This window comes from Oenanthe melanoleuca, chromosome 4A (genome assembly GCF_029582105.1).
Source record: "Oenanthe melanoleuca isolate GR-GAL-2019-014 chromosome 4A, OMel1.0, whole genome shotgun sequence".
Taxonomy (NCBI): domain Eukaryota; kingdom Metazoa; phylum Chordata; class Aves; order Passeriformes; family Muscicapidae; genus Oenanthe; species Oenanthe melanoleuca.
This window is the reverse complement of record NC_079338.1, coordinates 6,504,670-6,527,964: the sequence shown is the minus strand read 5'-3', so window position 1 is coordinate 6,527,964 and position 23,295 is coordinate 6,504,670. Positions and strand designations below refer to the sequence as shown.

Here is a 23,295-nt window from a genome sequence, read left to right as displayed (position 1 = left end):
CAGGACTAACACCCTTCACTCAAATTCTTATGAGAAAGCAATGAAATCTTAAATGGGAGGACCTTTGCTTTATACCAAATCTGAAGCAGCAACTCTTAAAGCACAGTGGCCTCTAACACAACCTAAGATCATTGTTTCAAAGGTGGCATGGGGACAGCAGCCACTTTGTCAGCCCCTACCAGCACCTGCAGAGCCAGGGGCACTGCAAGTGTGTGTCTGCCCCAGCTCTGTCAAACCTGGCTCAGCGCAGCCCTGGAAACAGACTGGAGGAGCAGAGCACAGGTGGGCATGGCTGGGGGCCAGCAGAGCATTTAGCTGCCATTATTCCTACAGCAGATTCCCAGGTACTGCAAAATAGGCCTAATGAGAGAATGTTAATTTATATCCACTCACAAGAGTATAATGGGGCTCAAACACTGACCAATCAGGGGCCTACCAGGCTTTAAAATTTGAATATGCTCTGGGATCAGAGAAAGTTATAGACATAATAATGTCTAATAAATCAAATAAAAATGGATAGCAGCCAAAGTAAGTTCCTGCATGTCAGATATTAAATATGACTAATGTTGTTTGACAGTGTTCCACAGAAGGTGCATTGGAGTCTCACATCTTCCTTATCATTATCACAGAAAGAGAAAGGTAAAGCACTGTAGGAATATAAATAATTTGAAAAGCCTCACAGACAATATTCTACTGTGCACCTCATTTGCACTTAAAAAAACCCTGCCCTACAGACCTTATGTACTTTTAAGATTCATCTGAAAGATACATGAAGAAGTCTTCCAGTCAAAAATGTACATATTTAATGGAATTAGATCTCTAGGCAAGAAAATGTCAGAAGAAAAGGAGAAATATTAAAGTGAATGCAGGGTGCTCCTTTCTAGTGCTTTCCTGCTTTGATAAATATCTTCTGGGATGTCATTTACTAGAAAGTCATGATTTAACAAAAAGAAAAGCTGCAGTATAAAATTTACTCTCTTCATTGCTGAAGTAAGTTGCTATTTTCATATTTTCCCTCTGTATTCAGCTTTTGTCAGCCAGAGGCCTTGATATTTGCTTTTATATTGCCCCCATTGAAAATGCAGTTATTATTGTGAAATATTCAATTGCAGAGCTCTTCTGATTGCATGGCAAGGGGAGATCACAGGAATCTGTACTGCCACAGCCCTTTCTCTGCCTTCTAGCCTCATGCAAGGGCAATCAAACTTTAAAAATACAAGAAAAAGTAAAAGACCCTGATTGCAGTGTTCAGTAATCATCCTGGGCCCAATTGGCTTGAAAGAAATCCTCTTTATTCTGTCATATCAGCTCCAGTTGCCTGAGCTGAGCAGCTGCTGAGCATCTGCAGAGCTCCTCACCCTCCACTGCTGGCAAAGCAGAATCACCTGAAAGCTCTGCCCAAGTCCCACCCTACAGAGGCCCCTGGCCTGATTCTGTACACTCAGGGGTATTGCCATCTATTATAACTTATTTGGAGGGTCTGCACCTCCACTCATGTTGCAGAAGGCTGTACCACAGATTGTCCCCCCAGTAGGACTTGAGAAGTAAAATCCTAATTAGCTCTTCCACAGAAAAAATGGCAGAGCTCTTAGAAATTCTCCCTCAGGGCAACCTGACAAAAAACAAATTCTCATTAAAATCAGCATTACTATGTGCAAGAAAATTTCAAACTCCCCTCCCAGAGCAACATGTTTCTACTGGGAAAATTCAAGTAAAATATTTTGAGTTAATTTCATCTGCAATGCAAAATTTTGTTTCATTAAAATGACTTAAAATGTTTCATATAATCAGTTAAGCCCAAAGTGCAGTCCCTGCTGAGAGCTTTAAGTTGGCTGCATCCTGTCTGTGAGGGATGTCTTCTGCAGTGCAATGCAAAGCCAGTGGAAGCTTTAGATCAATTTAATAGAAGTGTGTTGCTTTCAAGTCTGTCAAAATATTTTATTTTGTTGGAGATATTTATGAAACAGCACTTAATATAGTTGAATTCATGTTTTTTTCTCTTCTGTAAAAAGTTGTCAATTTTTCAGACTACACTAGAATTTTCCTCATTCTTATGCATGATCTACAGTTACATTTTTTTCACACACTTTCCCAAAAAGACTAAGAAGAATCTGCTCAGTTTCTAGACTCTTCTCTACTTCTAGGTTTTGCAGTGATGTAACTATTCAAGTATTTTTCTTGTGCACACTGGCATGTCATGCAGGATATACGCATTTCACATATATGTGAACAAATTTATTCATATATGAAGTCTTCAACAAAATACCTTATTCCAAATTCCTTTGCATTTCCCACAACAATTCACCAAATCCCAAGTGAATCTTCGTGTGTTTGTTTCTGTACAGATTTTCAGGATGTCTACATCTTGGCACACAGGCTGGAAAGTTCTGAATTGTCTGACCAATATTACAGAGATTACTGGGGGAAAAGGCAAGCATGGAAAATTAGGATTCCTATTTCAAGTCTTGTTTTTAGGCCACTGGAATAGACTTTTACAGTTTCTCCTACTCTGTAAATACAGAATACTGCAGTAAAATGCAACCAGGGACATCCAGGATAACATGTGTATCTTCTGAAATAGAGCCTGTGCATGCTCATGTCCAGCTTCTTCCGCACCTGTATCTAACATAGTTTGCCACAGATTTACTTCCCACAGCATAGGTAGAACTCACTCTAAAAACATCTACACTATCTCCTGGAGAGACGTTCCCTCCATTCTGGCCATGCTGATCATCTGGGTAACAGATGTTGATCCCTGAAACATCCCTGTCACCATCTATATCAGCCTGCACTACACTGCCCAGTATTGTTTGCTGCTCAGAGAAAAATGTTTTCAGACTATTCACAACCCAGCCAGACACTTCTGTATCAGTTATACTCACTTCACATTTTAAAGACTTTTGCCTAATGAGAAGTGTGAAGGTCCTACCATAGCTGCCTGGGATGAGTTCCATCACATTTGCTTGCTTCCACATAGAACAGAACTACAACTGCTTGTTGTGGAGGAAATGATCCAGCTCACATTAACTTGACTGAGAGCTGGAGCTGATCCCAAACCATACCCCCAAAGTGTTGTTGCTTTGAAGTACAAAAAAGTAATGCAAAACCACCAAACTTCCACAACTTCACAGGGAAGCATCATATCCTTGTTCCTTCTTTCAGTTCAGCTATACTGGAAGCATTCACTTCTTTATTAGAAGGTGTCTCCAGCCTTTTGGTGGCTCTAACTTATCTGAACATTACCTCAAAACATGAGCTACAGATTCATATCATTGACACAGTCCCTTAGGCCCATTCCTCATTGCCAATACTTTCTCTTGAAGTCAATGTTAGTACTAAAAAGTTTACTTTCACAGGAAGTCCTAACACTGAATTAGAAAGAAACATTTTAAAAATGTAATAAATACTAAACTTAAATTGCTCTGGATTACACCAGCTTGACTCCTGTGACTCCTGGCACTACTCAGAAAATCTAATGTTATAAGCTTAGCTATGCCAGGCAAACTTTTATTTACATTAAATAAGTGGTGTTAAAAAACTCAAAACATTTCATTGAAGAATTAGCTTGTTTACCCCAAAGTCACAAACTGTCTTCTCTCTATATCTTGGTTTCAGCTGTTAGCCTCTCTTATCATCTTGTCAGCTTTCTCTATTTTTGCAATGTTTTGGAGCAAACTTATTTCCTGGGGTAACTCCAAAGAAATTATTAGAGATACACCAGAAAAGGATAATTCATGGGGCAAACCCTTAATTGGTGTAAAATGATGCTGACCGAATGAAGTAAATGTGTTAGTTGTGTAATGACAGAGCAACTGCCAGTAGCAGCTGTGGTCCTTTGCATCCAGCTTGTGGACAACTTTAAGTAGTCAGGAGAATTTGTTGCTGCTATTAAACAATGTGAACTTCTGTCACATGCAGGTTAGCCCAGCCACAGCACTGCACTGACCTTCTCCCTGATATGGCAAGCAGAGCCTAAGTGCTCTGGTTCCCCACAAACCAGGGCGAAGGATTTTCTAGTGGCATCTAACAATTAAGATTTTTTTCCAGCCTGCAGCAAGGAACACTGCTAGAAGTGGTAGTGATGATGCACACCAACCTCCTGCTCATTAATATTCACTTGGGGAAAGAGATAATTTGCCTTTGTCTTTCTGAGCCATGTTGAGAAATTTATTTCAGTAGCATCAGTCATATAAGATAATAAAAATGGTGCAAATCATGTAAGGGAAAAGAAGCTGCCTTAGCATGATTTGAGTGTATACGATGAATAAGGTTACCAATTAATTGGTAAAGTGCTATTTGTAATTGTTGCTTGCTGATTAAATGGATTAGAACAGATGTTTTAATGTCAATTATTTTCTCATTGCTTCACACACAAAAATATCTGTAAAACTGAAATAAAAAAAGTGGTGATGCAGAAAGCAGTCTCTGGGAGATAAATGGAGGGTTAAATAAGACAAAAAAAAAAAAAAAAGCCACACACTTCCTGGAACAGAAGTCGCCCAAGGAGTCCAATAACTTTCCCAATATCTGCAGTAAATGATGATACAAATGAAACACATTGTTCATAAATGTAGATAAATAATGCCTAATCACTTCAAGCACTCATTTAGTTTTTCCAATCCAGGACTTGAACAGCTGAGGAGTGAACAGCAGCAGCTTAGAAAATCAGAACAACTCTGTGTTACCCTGATTCCAGGGCAATGCCTGTCCCACTGTGGACCTGCTGGAGACCTGTTCTGCCTCATGCCTGGTGCCTGTGGAGTCCCAGCATGGCAGTGACTGGGAATCTGCATGGAGAAGAGACTCTGGCCATGCCACACAGGGTCAGGCAGCAAAAGCCTGTATTGCTGCCACCACTGGGCAGCCACACAGTCTCAAAGGACTGGTGAGCTGGGTGTCCTTGCTGTGGTGGCCATCCAGAAGGGAAGTGAAAAAGGGCAGCTGCCACGGTTTTACTCCATTGTAGAGAGGGGAACTCTTTAGGACTGACATTACTTAAAAATACTGCATTCAGAACATGGTCCTGCATAACTGAATAATCCTTCATAATCTCCTAGATCTCAGGTGCAGGAGACTGAGGCTGTGTCCCATTCCATAGGCAGCACTTTGGGGAGCAGCCCTGGGCACGAGTCACACTCGCTCACAGCCCCTTGCCCCTGAGGTGGCAGCAATGAGGAAAACAGCAAAGCTTCCTTCCACCTTATCTCTGCACCTCCAGTGTCCACAGCTCAGCACTGAGAGATCTCCCAGTGACACAGCCCAGGGTGTCACAAAGGGTAAAGGCATCAGGCCTCTAATGGCCAGTGCACGGCCATCTGAAAAGAATCCTGCAATATCCACCCTTCTAATGGTATTAAAGGAGGCACCATTACTTTTCATTTGCACAAAGTAATCTGATTGAGTGCAACATAGCTAAAATTTAATTTCCTATATCTTTATTAAAGCAGAGCCACTCTTTAAACAGAAATGCTAGCAGAAGAATAAACAGAAACTATTTTTATTGTCAAGGTTTTTATAAAAGAAAAAAGAAGAAAAGAGGAAGGTGGGCTGGCTCCATATTAGCTTCTAATCAACCATGAATCATGAAGACTTTTCAGAAAAATATTAAAGGATTTGTAAGTGCAATATAATTAAGTTTTCAACCTCTGGGGGGAATTTGTATAAGTCTGACCTGAACTATTCTAGATGTCCAGGTCATCTGTAAGCTCTTACCAAAGCACAAAGATTACACATGGATTCAAAGGGTGTGTACAAGACACCTGTAGAATTGAACGGGTGTAAAAAAATTAATTAACTAATTAATTCTGTTTTTTTTTGTTTTGTGACATATGATTTCCTCTAGAATTCTCTGCTTCTATTCTCCGGCACAAAACCACAATCACCTTTGAAGAAATATGTAGTTTTGTGATACAAACATGTTCGAAACAGAGTGGCATGCTCAGCCGGCATTTGCTCACAGAAATATTCCTTTTAATGTTTTCAGTAGTGTCCTTATTGTGCACAAAATATGAAAACTTCACTGAAAAAATATTATGAGACTATATGATGCTCAGATTATTGCTGACAAATGCTACTGTGTGATAACACCTTGCTCAGTAGTAAATGAACTAAAGAAGTGCTAATTTCTTTGGAGTTAACAAAGACTACATTGCCTTTCAATAATCGGTGTTTGTTTAGCTGCTATGATTATAGCTATCTCTTTCTTGTTGAGCAATGTAAATGGCAGAAGTCCCATCTTTTACAAGTTTTAAATCCCTGTAGAATTGACAGAAAAAGCTGTAACCACAAATTGGTTTGCGATTTTCCTTTCTTCCCAGCAAGCTCTGTACGGTTACATTATGAACCTTGCTTCAAACAAACTGTTTCTGACTTTTATGATCCTTTTGTGATCTAAATGGCTATCTCATAAGATATTCCACTGCAGCTTCTTTTTCAATTGCTTTTACTGTGAAATGGAATTCTGGAGATTTCTGGGGACCATTTCACACTCTTGTGGTATTGATTTGCTAAGCCTGATGATAGGTTTATATTTAAGATGCAGTCTAGTATATGAACAAAGTGTAAAGCTTATGAAGAGGAGATTCAGGACTTTCAATAACCCCATCTTCTTAATGGGGTTTGCCTCTTTAAAGAAGATTAGTGTTTTACCCCGAATTTCTGAAGGCAGGTTGCTATATGGAGTGTTTCTAATTGTCTTGGAATGTTTCCATTACACTGAATTATGGTCACAGAAAAAGTATGGAGAAGATAACTGCCAGTAACTTGTAACTCTTCCCAACATAAGGTCAGAGCAAATATGCAAAGGCACATGGGAACCTAAATGGAAAAATGTATGTGACATTGTTCCCAGAGCTCCCACTTGCGAGGATGGCAGAGGACAGATTCACTCCTGGGAACACTAAAAAACTGACAACAAAACTACCTTCTTTGGGCTTTAGTGTTGGAGATATGTGCTTTTCCTTAAAAGGCTGATCATTGTAAAATGATTACAGGCCAAGAAAAGATAGTCTTTAATGGAGTTATAGCATGGAGTCAGAAGCAGCTTTATGCACAGAAGGACAATTTTTTCCTGGTCCAAACCACATGGCCATGGCTCTACCTTTACTTTGGCAAATGCTGTGAGAGAGACCTGGACGCAGGTAACCCAGTCATAGCAAAATAAAACAATCAGTTATTCACAAATGTAGTGAGGACACCCAGTGAGCAGGGGAGTCCCAACAAGAGTTCCAGGACATTTTGTTTAGAAGGTGGACCATAATCAATGCTATAAATACGAACATCAATATATACATGTATCCAGGACAATGTCTGTCTAATTTTCTTCAAATGCAAGGTAACTCCTTCTTGCAGGACAGTGTAAAAGAGAATGAGGGTCTGAGACAGCTTCTGATGTGAAGGCAGTATTTAGGTCTCTATAGACCTGTATGTGGCAAATTAAGGAAAGGAACTAAGAAATTCACAGCAGTAGATGCACAGCACAGAGAGTGTGGGGAATCCTTTACCCTGTAGCCAAGACATTTAGAGCAGTAATCAGGGATCATGTGACTGTAGCACAATTATATGCTAAAAAAAGACAATTAAATGTTTCCTCTGAAAAGAGAAGCTGGAAAATGTATGCTGGAATATAGATATGTAGCAATTCACTACATATATTATTAGATTAATAGCTTTATTAATGAAATGTGTGGATGTATTTTGTAGTATGTGCCTGAGTGATGATATGATTGCATATGACTGGACGTCAACATTATTTATTTTTTGCTTTTTTTTTTGCATCTCTGCCCCTCAGTGGTGTAGGATCTGCAATAATCTCTTAAATGTCATGTACACTATAAATCTGGGATTTTTCTCAATACAATTTTCATGACAAAAAGGTACACATAAAACTAAAGAATTGCCAGGTTCTGCAAGAACATTGACAGTGGGCAGTACTTAATGAAATTCTCATGTGGTAGGTTAGAAAACAGTCAGAGCTGCAGAGCCTTTAATTGCTGGTGAGGGAATGTATTTGAAATGTATTGCAGGGAGTCATTTGTAAATTTCTGTGGCTTGCTAAATGAAAGTTTCACATTTGTGCAAAAAAGCTGAAAAGTTCATACCCTCCAAGATCGTCAGACTTCCATAAGAAATCATAAGATTTGCAGCCATTTCAAAAGTTTAGAGAGTTTATTCATTCTGGTAAACTGTCTGTTATGGATCACATAAATCTCTCAAATCATAGTCAGTATTTTATCTCTTTGCTATTATAGATCGGCAAGAAACATCTGCCAAGACTACAGCCTGGCTACTGCCACAGTAACTAAACAATAAACATGAACATTTTAAAATACCATGACCAGTTTGGATGGGAGAACAGCTTGCTAAATAAGCAAACAATACCCATGTGAGAAGGTGTACAAGTATTTTGGAAGATGGGTCAGAATATGAAAAGATCTTGATGAAGTGGAGGCAAGATCTAAAGAAATCGTGTAAAATTCACTGTGGACAAGCACAAGGTACTAGAGTTTATCACAGAAATTCAACAGCAAAAATACAAGTCTAGGAATGACCAGTGAGGTAGCTTTCTACAGAAAGATCAGATGGTTATAATGGATTAAACACTACACAATCAGTTGCAGAAAAGGCAACCACCCTCATGGGATGAATAAACAGAAAGCATAGCTTCCAAAATGTGTGGTATAATTCTTCTAACTGACAGCGCAGGTATGGCTTAAGCTAAAGAACCTGTTTACCTGGGAAATAAAACTAAATTTAAACAAAAACAGGTTCTGGTTTTGGGTGGTACATGAAATCTGCCTCTCTGCAGAGATGGGAACTACTTTCTAGAGCAAGAAGATGCTTTCAGGTCTGTTCTGTGGTATCCCCACAGATGATGAGGAAGATTTCTGCTGAACCATAACTATAAATTTTTCTTGTTAGCAGCTAATATTTAATTCTTCATGTTTTTCTCATTTGCCTTGTTTTATTACAAAACAAAAAGAAAAAAAAAGAAACAAAAAAAAAAGAAAAAAAGCACACCTATATACCCTAATCTGGCTCACCTGTATCAAACACCCCTATCTATCTGTGTGACTGCCCATCTGCTTGTCTGTCTGGCTCCACAGTGATCTACACAACTGGATACACTGGAAACACCACTATACTGTGTTTCTGTATCACATCTAAAACTTTCACCTTATCATCTCAGACCTTTTTTTCACCAGATTAAAATTCATACTGTACTTAGATAATTTTTTTCTTAATTTTCCTAATTTATTTTTTACCCCAACATTTTTTACTGATTTTTCATACAAAGCACCTTGGGCTGTGTGTAGTCAAATATGTCTTTGTCTTGTGTACATGTGATTGTGCACTACAGACTGCTGAAGGCACATTTCAGAATGGCATTAAGGTAGTATAACCCCTGAGTCATCTGAGAATAAATTAAAAGTAGAGCTAGCAAGAATTATTCTGTGATTTCCTCTGTGAAATATTTCAACATGGTCTTTAAAGACTCAACCAAACACTCCAAATGCAAATTAAGCAGATGACATTATCCTCCCCTCTTGACTTCATGCCCTTAAACACTGAATGGAGACATTGCCGGGTCAGATTCCCAGCTCCAGCGGAGATACAGTGACTGAAAAGCAATGCCTGTCAGCACAATAAGAATAAATAACACTATCAAGGAGCAACTCAACATCCTGGCTCTTAGAACACCCCTGTACAAAGAAGGACACCGTCTGTAATAGTAGGAAGGCAGTTTGGACTACCAACCTGCAAAATTTGTTCAACCAAAATCACATGTAAGAGTCCCTTTTGTCCCAGTACCTTTGCCTGGATATGCTGCCTGTCCTTATTTTAGGAAATCAAACTCCCGTCATGCTTCTTAAAATAACCAAAGACAGAGCACAAAAGCTTCACCTTTTAGATTAAAAATCTTTATGCAAATAACCAAGAGGAAATGGAACAATCCAAAATATACAATGTTAATTTTCTATGGCTATTCCAGATAAACATTAGCAACACATGGACTACTTTTCAATGTTGGTATCAATATCAAAAGACTGGAAAATCTTAAAACACTGAAAGACCATCTGTGCATGCTAGCAACTGCCAAATTTGCAACTGTGGAACAGCTAATTCCATATTTTCCTGATAGATTAATGGGCACCATTTTTCCAGAATAAATAAATGTGGAAGGCCTGCCTTCCCCCTTCCCTGTACCTCATCATATTACTGATTTCCACCAGACCACTGAGCACATAAATGCAAGTAAGCCTCTATCTGGATTCAGAAATTATCACATTTGGTAGAGAAGAAGTTTGGCATTGGCAGTTTCTTAACGCTGAAGTTCAAAGGAAATATATTCAGAGAACTCCAGACTACAATCAACACAGATAAAGTGCAGTTGAAGGATTTTTCTTTCCTTTCCTTGACTTAAATGTAACCTAGTTGCAAGAAAGCAAAGATATTTTACACACACGACTACTCCTGTTTCACCATGTGCATTTATCATATTTCTTTTGAGAGGCATGTCAGACACATATATTTAGACTCCTAGCTTGCTAATTTATGCCAGCTAGTGTAAAATTATAGGGTAGAGAATAAAGTTGCAGCATCAAACCTTTATATATGCATTGAAGGAAATTTTTCTACTATACACAGTTAGACTTCCACAATCCACAATTTGCTAATCTTTCCACTTAGCAATTTGCATTCCTGCGTGCACATACATGCACTCACAAACATACATCCTTCACACAAAAGAATGGTATTTCAATAATCTCTCACATTATTCAGACTACACTGATTCCTACAAAATATATTACTGTAGCTTATATCTAACAGCGTGTTTAATCTACAAAAAATCTAACTACATATATCTTAACACATTATCTGTCACTTGGATGATTTCATTATGTGTTCATGGGGTGACAATTGCAAACTTGGAGTGAAAATAGTATATAACATTGTTAAATGCATTTCTTTAAGAGGAAGAGATATGTCTCTGCTGTATATTTGCTGTCCCCACTCATTGTAGCTCCAGGTTTTGTTAAGAGGTATAAGTTGATAAAGCCTGTTGGTGCATTTGCTGACATATCTTATCCTGACTGACATTATCATGACGTTACAGCTAAAAATAAATAAATTGCTAAGGACTGGGCATCCCATTGGCAAGCCATGAGCTTGCCACATGCCAAGAGAAGCATGCACTCCACAGATTTGTAGCAGCAAGGCAGAGCATTGCTGCTGTGCAAGCTCTGACAGAGATGTCTCTTGAAGTTCTTTGTTACTTTTGCAATAGTCTCTGTCGTCTCTCCCTCCTTATAAATAAATATTAGTTTAAATACAAAGCCTGGAAATTCCTCCAAGTGAAGCACAAGTGAGGAGTCACACAAGCTCCCTAATCCTAACAGACAGAAAAGAAAGGTAGAGCAGCATCGGTCCACCTTTAGCCCAGAGAATTAGCAGATGAAGCATTCTTGTTTTATTTTCTACTAATCAACATTCCACTATTTACTACACCATTGTTTCTAATATGCTAAATTAGCAATATGAAGGTCAAATTAACCTAAAATAAATCACTAAAGTAATAGAAAAAAGAAATGTAATCTCCTTCTCTCTAAGACGCTTTTCTCTATCTTATTTATTTTTCCAAAGACATATGCTAAAAGCCAAAGTCTTATACTATCTAAATAGTTTTCAAAAGCATGGACTTCTCTGGAAACCTTCTGGGTTTTTTATTCCATTGCTTGCAATGCTCTCTGCTAGATTTACTTGTATTTGCTTAATTTTGCATACATAAAACGATCTTTTGGTGCAATTTCTGTATATTTACATCAGTGTGATGAGCAAAGTCAATCACATATATCCATAAATTAATGAGAATACGAAATAGAAATTTTAATTATTACTTAAGTAATAAACTCTGATATTAGTTACACGAAAACTTAATGGGTCTTAGTGAGACTTCAGGAGATTAAGAAGTATTTTTGAAACAGGGTTATTTCCTATTTATGATTTTATGGCCCTGACTGGGTCTGAAGTGACAAGCACCAAGCTGGAACATTCAAGAAGTTGAAGAAATAATATATTCACAGCTTTAGAAACACTGACTGCACCTGCTTGTTCATGCGCACAGTGGCAATGTCATCATTTTGAAGGGAACGGTTTATTCAGTTAAACAAATACATCCATAACTAGGAAGAAGAAGAAAAAAATCAACAATACAGAAGGCAGTTAAAAAAATAAATTAAAATCTGTTAAAAAAAGAGGAAGTCCTCAGTTACAGCTTACCCAAGATTTTATGGAGGGAAGAAAGCTTGACTCTTTTGAGCCAATACTGTTTACAGTTGCTGCAATGAAAATTCTAATTTTGTGCTCTAATGAACACAAAATGATCCATAGTCAACCTTGGCAAAACTTATAATGACTGTGTAATTGAAGAGACTTTGTCACATCAAGAAAATATTTCAAAAAATTGCAGGAAACTGCCAAGAAATAAAACCTGGATGAGGAGTGTTGAATATGTGATGCAGGCAGCCATGTCATCTTTGCTGCTTGGTACATGTTAGGATTAAAAAGCTGTGAGGTATTTGTCTGCAGCATATTAAGACTAATTGGGAGTTACAGTAAGTGCTTTGTGGTGAACATGAACATGTGATCCAGAATTTTCTTTTTAAGGACACTGCTTGTGCTGTTGCACTCTCTGGCACAATCCACATGCATGGGACATACTATATGGAAAGCTGCCAGGTTGTGTGTAACACTTGGTAGACCTTGAAAGTATTCCTCCATTTGGTCAATTTACAGAGAAAGGGCAACAAAGAGAGAATGGGATTGGCCCATTGGGAGGATACAGCTTCAAGCTCTGGAATGGGCAAAATATTCTCCAAGACACCAGATTTCTCCAGAAATACTCCTGGCAGAAAAGGCAAGCACTTGTCTTGTAGGTTTATGCTCATCACGATGCACGTTCTGTGCTTTTTAATCTTTGACTTTCTCCCCGCTCTTCCCCATATCCTGACCTCCAGCAGGGTCCATGCCTTCATCCTCCAGCAGGCAAAGCCCCGGGCTCCCTCCCTCTGCCTGCAAGGACATCTCCCCACTGCCCAGGGATGGGCCAGAGCTTATGGAGAGAAGGTAAAGACCCAGAAGATAACAGCTCTGTGTTAGTAAAGCATATTCATATTTAATAGATGCCATGCTGAAATACAGAGGCATCAATTAGTATTTGAAGTTCACATTCTCCTCTAATCTAACTCCGCTTACACAGAACTTGTCTTTAAATACCATAGTTCTGATTTCAAATATGACTGACCAAATAGCTTCTATTTACTTATCACAACAATGACTTCAGCAAGCACCTAGGTAAATCCTGTGAAGCACTCTAAGACCATCCCCAAATGCAGTTCTAAACCCTCATTTTTGAGTTTTCCTCAATGATCTGGGGATTGGGCACCGAAGAATCTTTAGGAGAAATAAATAAAAAATCCCTTTCCATTTTCACTGTGGTAGGAATTCTACCAGACATCAGTATTTCAGAAGACTTTTTACATCCCTCTTTCACTTGAAGGACAAATCTGATTTGACATGAAGTTCCATTACGAAGAAGCTGTTACACGTGATGACACTGGTTATTGAAAATTGAAATGAAGTGAGAGGAAGCTAACACCAACTTGTATGAAATTCTGCTGTCTTTGAATGACACAGGGAACTCAATATATCTAATCATCAAAGTGAAGCCCATTGGGAATCAAACTACAGTTGTATTGCAGAAGGTTGCTACTTGATTGCTAGACCCAAAAGTGCTAAGCCATATGCCACTTATTTCTGTGTCTAAATAGCTTACTGTGATTGATACTGAGAGTGGCTCTCCTCTTCTCAGTGAAACAATCACGAAAACAACAGGAATTAGGGTACAGTGGATACAGATTATTTTTTACAATCCTAATTTTCAACCCTGTCGCTTCTCTGAGCTTCATGTAATTTTTTCTTTAATGAATTCTAGCACATGCTCTGTATTCTCCCAGCAAAACACTAGCTTTTGCATAGACCTTAGTGTGCAAGTTGCATCCAGTATTTTTTCTCTCTTGCTGCTGTTGGTGCGTGGCCAGATGAGCCTGATTATAAGGGTTTGCTGTTGGCCTCGAGTGCAAAAAAATTTCCCTTCTTTCTTTAGAAAGATTTTTTCCCACTGTCCTTGTGCCAATCTCTTTGATTTTTCTTCCTCACTAATCTGTCTCTCTGAATCAGCCTTTTCCCAGTGCTCCTGCAGCCTCCTCATGCTCAAAGTCGCTCCAAGGTCAGCAGTGGGCCCTGGTCTGCAGCGCTCCACGTGTCCCCGCTCCCGGCTGGAGGCAAAGCGCGCGGTGTTTACAATATGCTCAGTTTCCACTTGACGAGGCCTGGAGCCGCTGCACAGATCTGAGCTCAGGTGAACGGTCAGAGAGCGTGGCGCTGTCACGACATGGCCTTTCCGCAGTGACAGGGCCGGCGAGCTGGCAGGCTCCTGCAGGAGCTGATGCTCGCATTACAGGGTAATGGGAGAGCTGCACAGCTCAACACAGCACAGAAATCAGCCCCGACACTGCAAGCACCCCCGCTCCAACCAAGCTAATCTCTTCTTTCATCCGTGATCTCTGGTAGTCACACGGTGCTACAGCAAAGCGCTCTGCACTTAAAGGAATATCTGCAACTTTCCTGCCACTATTGATAAAAATGTTTAATATTCTTGTTAGGAGGCGCAATTTGATTACCGAACTGGTATCCAACAAATCCTGAAAACAATTCAAAGTAAATTTCCCTAATATGTCTATTTTTCTATCCTGCCAGAAGGGTTGCTAATGAATTTGCTGCTTGACTGCACAGACAGATTGGGAACTATAACTGTGCTGGCCTGGGCAACATGGCACTGGCACCAAAAACCTATTTGTACCCATGCAAAATTCTCTCTAGAGTATGCCTTTCATCCAGAGGTGATTTTCCAATAAAATCAGCCTCGATTATTGCAAGCGCAAGAGCAATCCCTGAGGGAGTATATCAGGCAATTCAATACTAGGAAATGTTGTACTAGGCAAAATTAACCTTGTAGCAGTGTTATTTCCTGAAACATTATCTAGCTTTGCCTTTTTTTTGTATTCATTGGTCATAAATGACTGGAATATTTTTCTGCCTCTTTCACTTAGAACAAGATCATTATTTTTTGTAGTTGTATTAAAAAAAAAATGCTTGAAAGACACCTGTTTTCCTTTTATTTCACTTACTGCCAAAGTAAAGGATCTTTTGCAATGTAGCAGCATGTTTTTTGGGGCTTTTAAAAGGTGATAACAAAGAGGACCATGTTTACTCAGGCCTATTTTCTTGATCATACTAAACAGAGGAACCTGTTTACCTTGTTAACCACAAGGCCACAAGCCAGAAAGAAAAGGAAACTTCATTGTCCCCTTGCGCACCAAGGAGAAGTAGGAGAAATGCCAGGGCCAATTTGTGAAATTTTACAGTCCAAAGGACACAGGCCCACAGATTTCAGATACAGCTGGGGAATTACAAATTTCAAAGATACAGCTTCAGTGAAATCCCACTGCATTGTAGCTTTATCCACTGCCTCTTACCAAGCTTTCCAAGACAGGGATCTTCATCTGCATAGTGTCTAGAACATGCTTGAATCTATCTACACCAAACAGTCTTACATACTCTAAAAGTAACAGTTTTGTTCTGGTAATTTATCTTCCAGTAGCACAAAAATGGTGTGACAGTGAAATTCAGGGGTATGAGATCTGAATGCTGGTTCCTACGTTGGATTCATCCAGCTGTCCTGAAACCAGCAGCACAGGTTCTCCCAGTTATATCAGGATCAGAACTTTCCTTCAGCTGTCCTAGAATTTGTTGATTGGTTGCAATATTGGAAACACATTTTTGAAGCGTTAATATAAAAAAATATCACAGGTAGTTAGAAAATAGTTGTTATTTGATGCAACACCCAAAGCAAACACTTGGAATAATGGTTTGAATAAATGATAAGTAATTTAAAATAAAAAATAATATCCAGGAAGACAAATATAAAATCTAAAATGATCAAAACCATAGGATGAGTGAGGAGGAACAAATGGGTGCTTCTTTGATCAACAGCAGATACATACTAAAACTGGAAAAAAAAAATTGTATTAACTTTTTTTTCCCATGAAAAAGAGCCAGGCAAAATAAGGTTTTGTTTGGCTCTAACTTTCATTTTTTTCACAGCTTTTAAAAATGGACCTAAATTTAATCTTGACAAGCTGCATCACAATGAAGGTGTAAAAATGTTTTGAAAAATAACAGAAATGATCCAGTTAAAATGAAAATACCTTTTTTTCCCATCAGCTGCAAGACTCCTGACAGATTTTAGAGAAATGCATGATTAGCATTGATCAACTGGTATATACATGTCTCTGTAAATACAAGGATCCAAATACAGGAGTTCTCCAGGTGTCTGAAGTTCTGTGATGGCTACTGAGCACCTCAGCAGCTGAGGGGCATCTCAGAGCTGGATACAGCCAGCAGTGCTTGAGATTGATGGTGTGCATTCAGATTTGTAAGAGATAAGGCAAACGAGCTCTCAGGGTCTGTCCATCTCATTGTCTTGTAAGCAAACACTGTGCACTACACAGACCATGTGATAATTTAACCATCTCCTATAAATTACACAATGAAATCAGGAGCGTTTCACTATAAAAGTGTACTATGCCCATTTGAGAAACATGTGCTCTCTCCAGGTACTTGTTGTGGTGGTAGCTAAAAACCTTAATAAAGCACTACCTGTTTTATACTTCAGGACTTAGCCAATGTGACTCATTTATACATTTTTAAGTCTAAACAAACTGCTAGTCAACTAAATTATAACTTATTACCCCAGGCTACAGACTTTTAATACATTTTGTGGTTGGAACAAGACTGATTTACTGCTTTGGGCCCTGCCAGTAGTTATCATGCATCATTTCCCTAGAAATAAAAATAGCCCTACTGTGGTTATCCTTTGGACTGATAAAAATTTATCTAACAAGATGTGTCAGAGGAACAAATTCAGAAAATAAAGGTAAAATATTAAATAGATGTATTATTTTATGTCTAAAGTACTACATCTTCTAGCTGCTGTGATGATTTTGGAGTAAAGCAAATGGTACTGCAAAAAGGAAAAAAGATCTAAAGGAGCAACTGAACTCTGATAAAACCACATGGGGATAGCTGAATTGCCGGAGCTTTGCAAGAGTCAAAATTTACATAAAAATCAGTATTTAGGGATTAATGCAATATCATCAAAAAGATTTAATATGTGCGTTTCTTTGCTAACAGTTGAAAAGCAGGAGTTCTATAATCCATTTCCAACACTAACCTTTAACTCATGAGAGTAAAGTAATCCTTTACAACATTTCTAGAGTTCCTGTTCTGCTGAGGAAATGCAGCCCCTAAAGAAAGCTCACTGGAAATCAGCAGCAGCCTGTGCCTCTTGGTTCCAGAGCGACACTGCAGGTGCCGACTCTGCTGTGAGCGTGGTGGGTCTGTACAGGCTCCACCACGGAGCCCAGCTGGCAGTCTGGGGCATTTGGGGATTTTGTGAAATATTGGAGGGGCTTTATTGCTGGTGCAATAAACCAATCCCATTAACCAATCATTGCACCTGTGAGGATGCTACAGTGGACAAACTAGGAGGATCTGGGGCTAAAGAACATTGTCTATAATTACCTATGAGCAGGATTTTTCCTGGATTTCTGCTGGAGATTTGAGTGCTTTTGCATGCTAATCTTAAAGTATTAAAACATAAATATGAATGGATTTCTTTGAGAAATGAATATGGGCAGGCAGTTTAGGCACTATGTTATAATGGATTTGTAGAACTAATTGAATTGGTGCTTTCTGATTTAGTAGTTTGCCAGAAATAGTCTGAAGAGAAATGTGAGGAAGGAAGGTTTAAAGTCAGAGATAAACAGGTGATATGTGGAGACTGCTTGAGAGGTTCACTGAGAATGAGTTATAGCAGGGTTTTTTGTTTCTTTAAAACTGGTTTAAATCCTTTAGCAAATGTCCTGTCCATATAGACAAATGTCCATAGGTACCTATGGCCCACAGGTGCCTATGTATCCATGTATGTAAGTATACATATATATACACAGAACGATGGAAGGGTTTGGGTTGGAAAGGATCTTATAAAAGCCATCTGGCCCAACCCCCCTGCATTGAACAAGGACAGCTTCAACTAGATGAGGTTGCCAAGAACCCTGTCCAACCTGACCTTGAACGTTTTCAGGGGAAGAGGGATCCATCACCTCTCTGGGCAACCTGTGACAGTATTTCACCATCCTCATATTAAAAATGTTTTCCTTATATCGAAGTTAAATTTGCTCTCTTACTCATACATATATGTGGCCATCCTCCCATACAATTATCCATGAATGGGAGGCTTTTTCAACCTTGTCATGAAACACTTTTTTCACCCCTTTTTAAACACAGGCCAAGAGATACCCTACAGTGGAAGAGCTCCATGTGTACCAATAACATGCTGCCTCTTCCCTATTTCTGTTGGGTACAAGTGCCTGATCTGGCTGGTCAAAAACAAAACAACTTTCAGAGCCAGCCCACTGGCCTGCATTTTTGCCAGTGGGAGCAGGAGATCTGTTTATGGTTACTGCTATTGCTGCATGCATTAACTGACCCTTGGCGCCTGACCTGCTCACCCTCCCGCTTAGTGAGTCAATAAGAAAATCCTTTGGCTCTGCATGACTTGCTTAGACCTCAGACTTTCCATGAAGAATAAGGTCTAGCCAGGGAGGCAAAACCAAGGTGCCACTCCAGCTGGTAAAACAAAGATATTTTTAAAGTGCAGTCAGGAGAAACAGGCACTCCTATCCCATGTATAATCAAGGATGAAAAGGCCACGAAAAATACCACTGCGCTTTGCAAATGAGAGGTCAATTGAAATGTCAAGATATCAAATGTTAATGGATTGCATTTCCAATGATGGTTGGGACAGAAAACCATACCAAGTCAAGTCAGATGCTCTTCAGAGGAGAAGATGAATTTTATGGCAGGAAAAGACAATAAACACTAGAAATCCTTCTGGTTAACAAACTTGTGGCTGATGGAAAACAAATATATTTTGAAAAGATAAAAAGCAGTGGGATTTTAACACAAGCTATAATCTCAAAACATGTATCTGGAAGTCATTAAAACTACAGCAGATTTAAACATATGCAGGTGTTTGGGGAAAATGTCATTACTTTCTACTGAAGATTTTAAAAGGGACTATAAAAGAAAGGAGTATAAAGGACACTCAAGGAAGGCAATATTTTCTTCCCTGAAGCAAGAAGTCGCATCCAATATTTTCACAGTTCTACAGAATTTCATGGACTACATGACTACACTCTTAATTGCATTCATTTTCAATTTAAAATTCTAATTTCTTTCTTAAAAAACCCTTGTATTTCATAGTTTTGGATGACATCAAGTTTTAGGCAAATCATTCTTTTACCTGCCCACATTTTCCCAAGGAATCCATCTGGCCATTTTCACAAACGACTGTAACTTGTGACATGTGTTTAGAGTGACATTATATCCAGTCTGTAGTCGGAAGGGCATTGCCATGCAAATAGCTCATCTCCTTGTACAGAAAACCTGAAAAGAACATGTTTATCTCTCTAACACTGCCCAGCATAGCAGACATAGAGTCTTCCTTTCCAATCACAGAGAGACTTGCCTTGTGTCTGTATAGCTCTCTGGTGGGCTAATCCACATTATTAGTGGATCTGGAGTAGGAAGACTCCTTGGTCCATACAACAGGGGGATGTAATAGCAGGAATGAAGAACAGCGACTAAGCATTTGCTCTTTACTGAAAGAATAACTACGTGAGTGGATTCCAGTGAAAATATGAGGAAAAGTGTTTAAAACAAACAAAAGACTTTTCCCCCCCACACTATGGTGCTCAATGTCACACAGCATTGTGGGGACAGAAGGTATAAACTGAGTTCAGGAAAGACTTTTCATAGAAAGTAAGTCCATTGGTGCCTCCTAAACACAGGGTGTGTGTTTCTGGAAGTGCAAAATGCTGTGTGCAGGAAGGTTGGAGGATACTCCCCATGGAGGATGTCTCCGTCATCGCTGTTCTTTGCCTCCTAACTTCTACTGCTGGCAGAGATAAAGCACTGGGCTGGTTGACCTCCAGTCCACATTAATGTAGAGGCTGCCAAGCCAAGTGCATTGTACTTGGAGAGTGAGGACTACTTGGGATATGGGGGATCCTGCAGCTCAACCCACCTCAGGACAAGTGATGCGATCCAAGTCAACATGAACATGATTCCTCTAAGTTTTATGCTGATGTGAGCTCCTATTGTCTACACAAGTTTGGAAACAAATCTGGGTTTCAGAACAAAGCTATTGTGAGGTTTTAATGATATCACTGTTTCTCCCTTCTTGCATCAAATAACAGGGTATATAAAAGATTCATTTCTCTTGATGTGCCCTAATTCAAAACCATCTCTCATGTAAGAGATCTTTAGAAATAATAAACCCTCCAGAGTGAAATTGTTTAAGTCATGTGACCTTTTTCAGATGCAGGGATAGGAACAGCTTGGTAAGGACCAGCAAGTAAATAAGCATGTAGGACTTTACATCCAGGAAATCCCTTTTGTACCACAGACTCTCAGTGTAAACATGGATAAAACCAATGGGAGAAAGCAAATGCTCCTTACATAACAAGGTCAGGAGAGCATAAATCAGTTAAATGTAATCGATTCAGTAGTTATGGGGCCCACTTTGGTATCATACACCAACAGAAAAGGGTCTCATGCTTTTGGAAAAGCTAACTACACTATTTTCACAAAAAAAAAAAAAAAAAAAAAAAAAAAAAAAAAAAAAAAAAAAAAAAAATCAGTCCTGCAGATACATAGATTTCTTAGCTATTTTCTGGGTGCTTATTTATAGCAATATTATGTCACCAATGTTATGTTACCAATACATAAAGATGAGTTCTGAGGATACCTTGTGCTTTTCAGTACTACAAGCACCATGGAATTGAAGCCAAGTCTTTCTGAAGGAGCTAAGTGCCACTGCACCTACTTGGGCCATCAGGAAGTTCCCACAAGATAGTCTGAGCACCAACACACACCTGGACATTGAGAAACCATCTGCCTTACTGAACTGCAATAAGAAAACTTTCTTGTTTTTCCCACTTTCCTTGTATTTCCACCTTATTTAATGCTGTAGGAATTCAAGAGAACATAAAAGAACAGTAAAATTCCTACCAAACATTACACCAGCAACATTAATGAACTGAGCAATGGAAAGTAAAGAGACCATTTCTATAGAAATCTTCATTATGCTCCTAAACTAATACATTAAATAGTGGCACTATTGGCTCTGTCTAAGGACTTTATATAACCTACAGTCTTTAAAAGGGAGTAATTTCTGCTGCCAGTTTTGAAACACAAGAACTATGTCAGCATGAGGTAAAAACAAGGAAATTTTTTATGCTAATGAAAACTGTGAAAATTTTATATATATATTTATATATGTAAAAAAATATATATTACAGCAGATGTCAAATGTAGTTAGATTCAACTCTACTTATTAGTGCATGGCTTTTAGCCAAAAGCAATTCACATTTGAAGAAGTGTACTATCACATATGTCTTAATAATAAAAATGTGTTTTAAAAAATGTATGTGATAAGTCACATATGGTAGAAGAAATCTGTACAGCTTTCAGCCCTTATGACAATGGAAGCCACTAACTTTACATTGCATAGCTGAAGAACATTAAAATTCAACTGAAATTCTCCTTGACATTTGAGAGCTACAAAAGCAGCAACTAAAAGCTGGCCAAGCCTGAGCTCTACCAAGTGTGGCTCTGACACTTATATAAATGCAATCCATGGCTACTACAGCTATCTTAAAGACACTATTCTTTCTTCTGCCCTGAGAGCTTTAGCATACAATGATAACTGCATACAGGTACCTTAAGTAGTTACATGCCACTGAACAAAACTAGGCAGATTTTTCAGCTGTTTTGCTATGCATAGTGTAATTAATACATATAATGGATCCCCCTAGGGTACTAATTGAAGCTGCCACCATGAACATAGTCAAGAAGTTAAACAACCAGTTGGGGGAAACATGACAGGGTGAAATACACATATGTAGGTGGAAAGAGCGAGACTGTCCATCTGGCCTTCTTCCCTCTCAAAATGTTACCCTTACTCAAGTCCAATAAAAATTACTTAACCTAAATCACCCTTTCCCCCCAAACTCCCAAATATTTCTGGTGGATTAATTTGTCATCAGTGGGACAGACATGATGCTGCAGCGCTCAATGTCTCTGTTGTAAGTGGAAGATACAATTCAGTTAAGTCATTCTTGAGAATTTGACTCAAAATATTAAAAAAAATGTATAAATGATAAATGATTATTTTGGATCTGTTCCCCATGAATTTCATCACCTTGCAACTCCTGGATCCTGTATAATGTGAGGTGAAACACAGCTCATTTCACTCTCTATTAAACAACCACCAGCTAACAATGACTTTAATTCAGCTTGAACTGAATTTGAATTAGCCCTATATACAAGAAAAGTCCCTTGCCTTATTACAAGTTTCACATGCTATCAGGTCCCTGCTGGATCCTATTTCTAATTTTTATCAGACTGAATGAAACATAAAGAGAGAGTGATTTATGGTCATCTGACATATCACCTAATCACTCCAAAGAGTGTTCATACACATTTTGTGTTCACTTTATAAGGTGTGAATGACTATATATGATGGAATCCAAGTGACAGATAGAACTGACTCTTCTGTTATGTGTGCTAGAACACAATGATCAGGGAGTCCTGTCAGAGCATGTTCTTACAAACAAAAACCCACCCCAGTCTAGAAGTCAGCAAGATCAGCAAACTACTATAAAAACAAGAACTCTGTCTGCAACAGGAATATACAGTTACTAGGATGCAGTTAAACTGCTATGATAACCTACTGAAGTAAAAATATATGTTTTCATTGGTACATAAAAGCCCATTAGGACTGAAGTATTAATTATTTAAACAGAATAACTGTTTAACAACTGATGCTGTTAGCTTTAACTGAAAATGCCTTTTCTCAAAGACCCAGGACATCTATACAGCACCTTTCTTAATTCAATGATATATGGTTGAGTGTTGCCACTAGTGCCCTAAGATTTAAGAACTTATCATAAAATGCCCCTGAAATTGCTCCCTGGTAGCTTGCTCATTCTTTACAAAGCCCTGCTGCAAAGAGCAGAAATGTGCATGTGTGTATGGTATAAGAGAGGG

At 38.7% G+C, this 23,295-nt stretch overlaps 1 protein-coding gene across 5 annotated transcripts in view; it reads right to left on the bottom strand.

Moving 5' to 3' along the window:
• AFF2 (ALF transcription elongation factor 2) overlaps positions 1–23,295 on the bottom strand; it is a 334,567-nt gene that overhangs the window by 58,267 nt on the left and 253,005 nt on the right. The window lies entirely within an intron of this gene.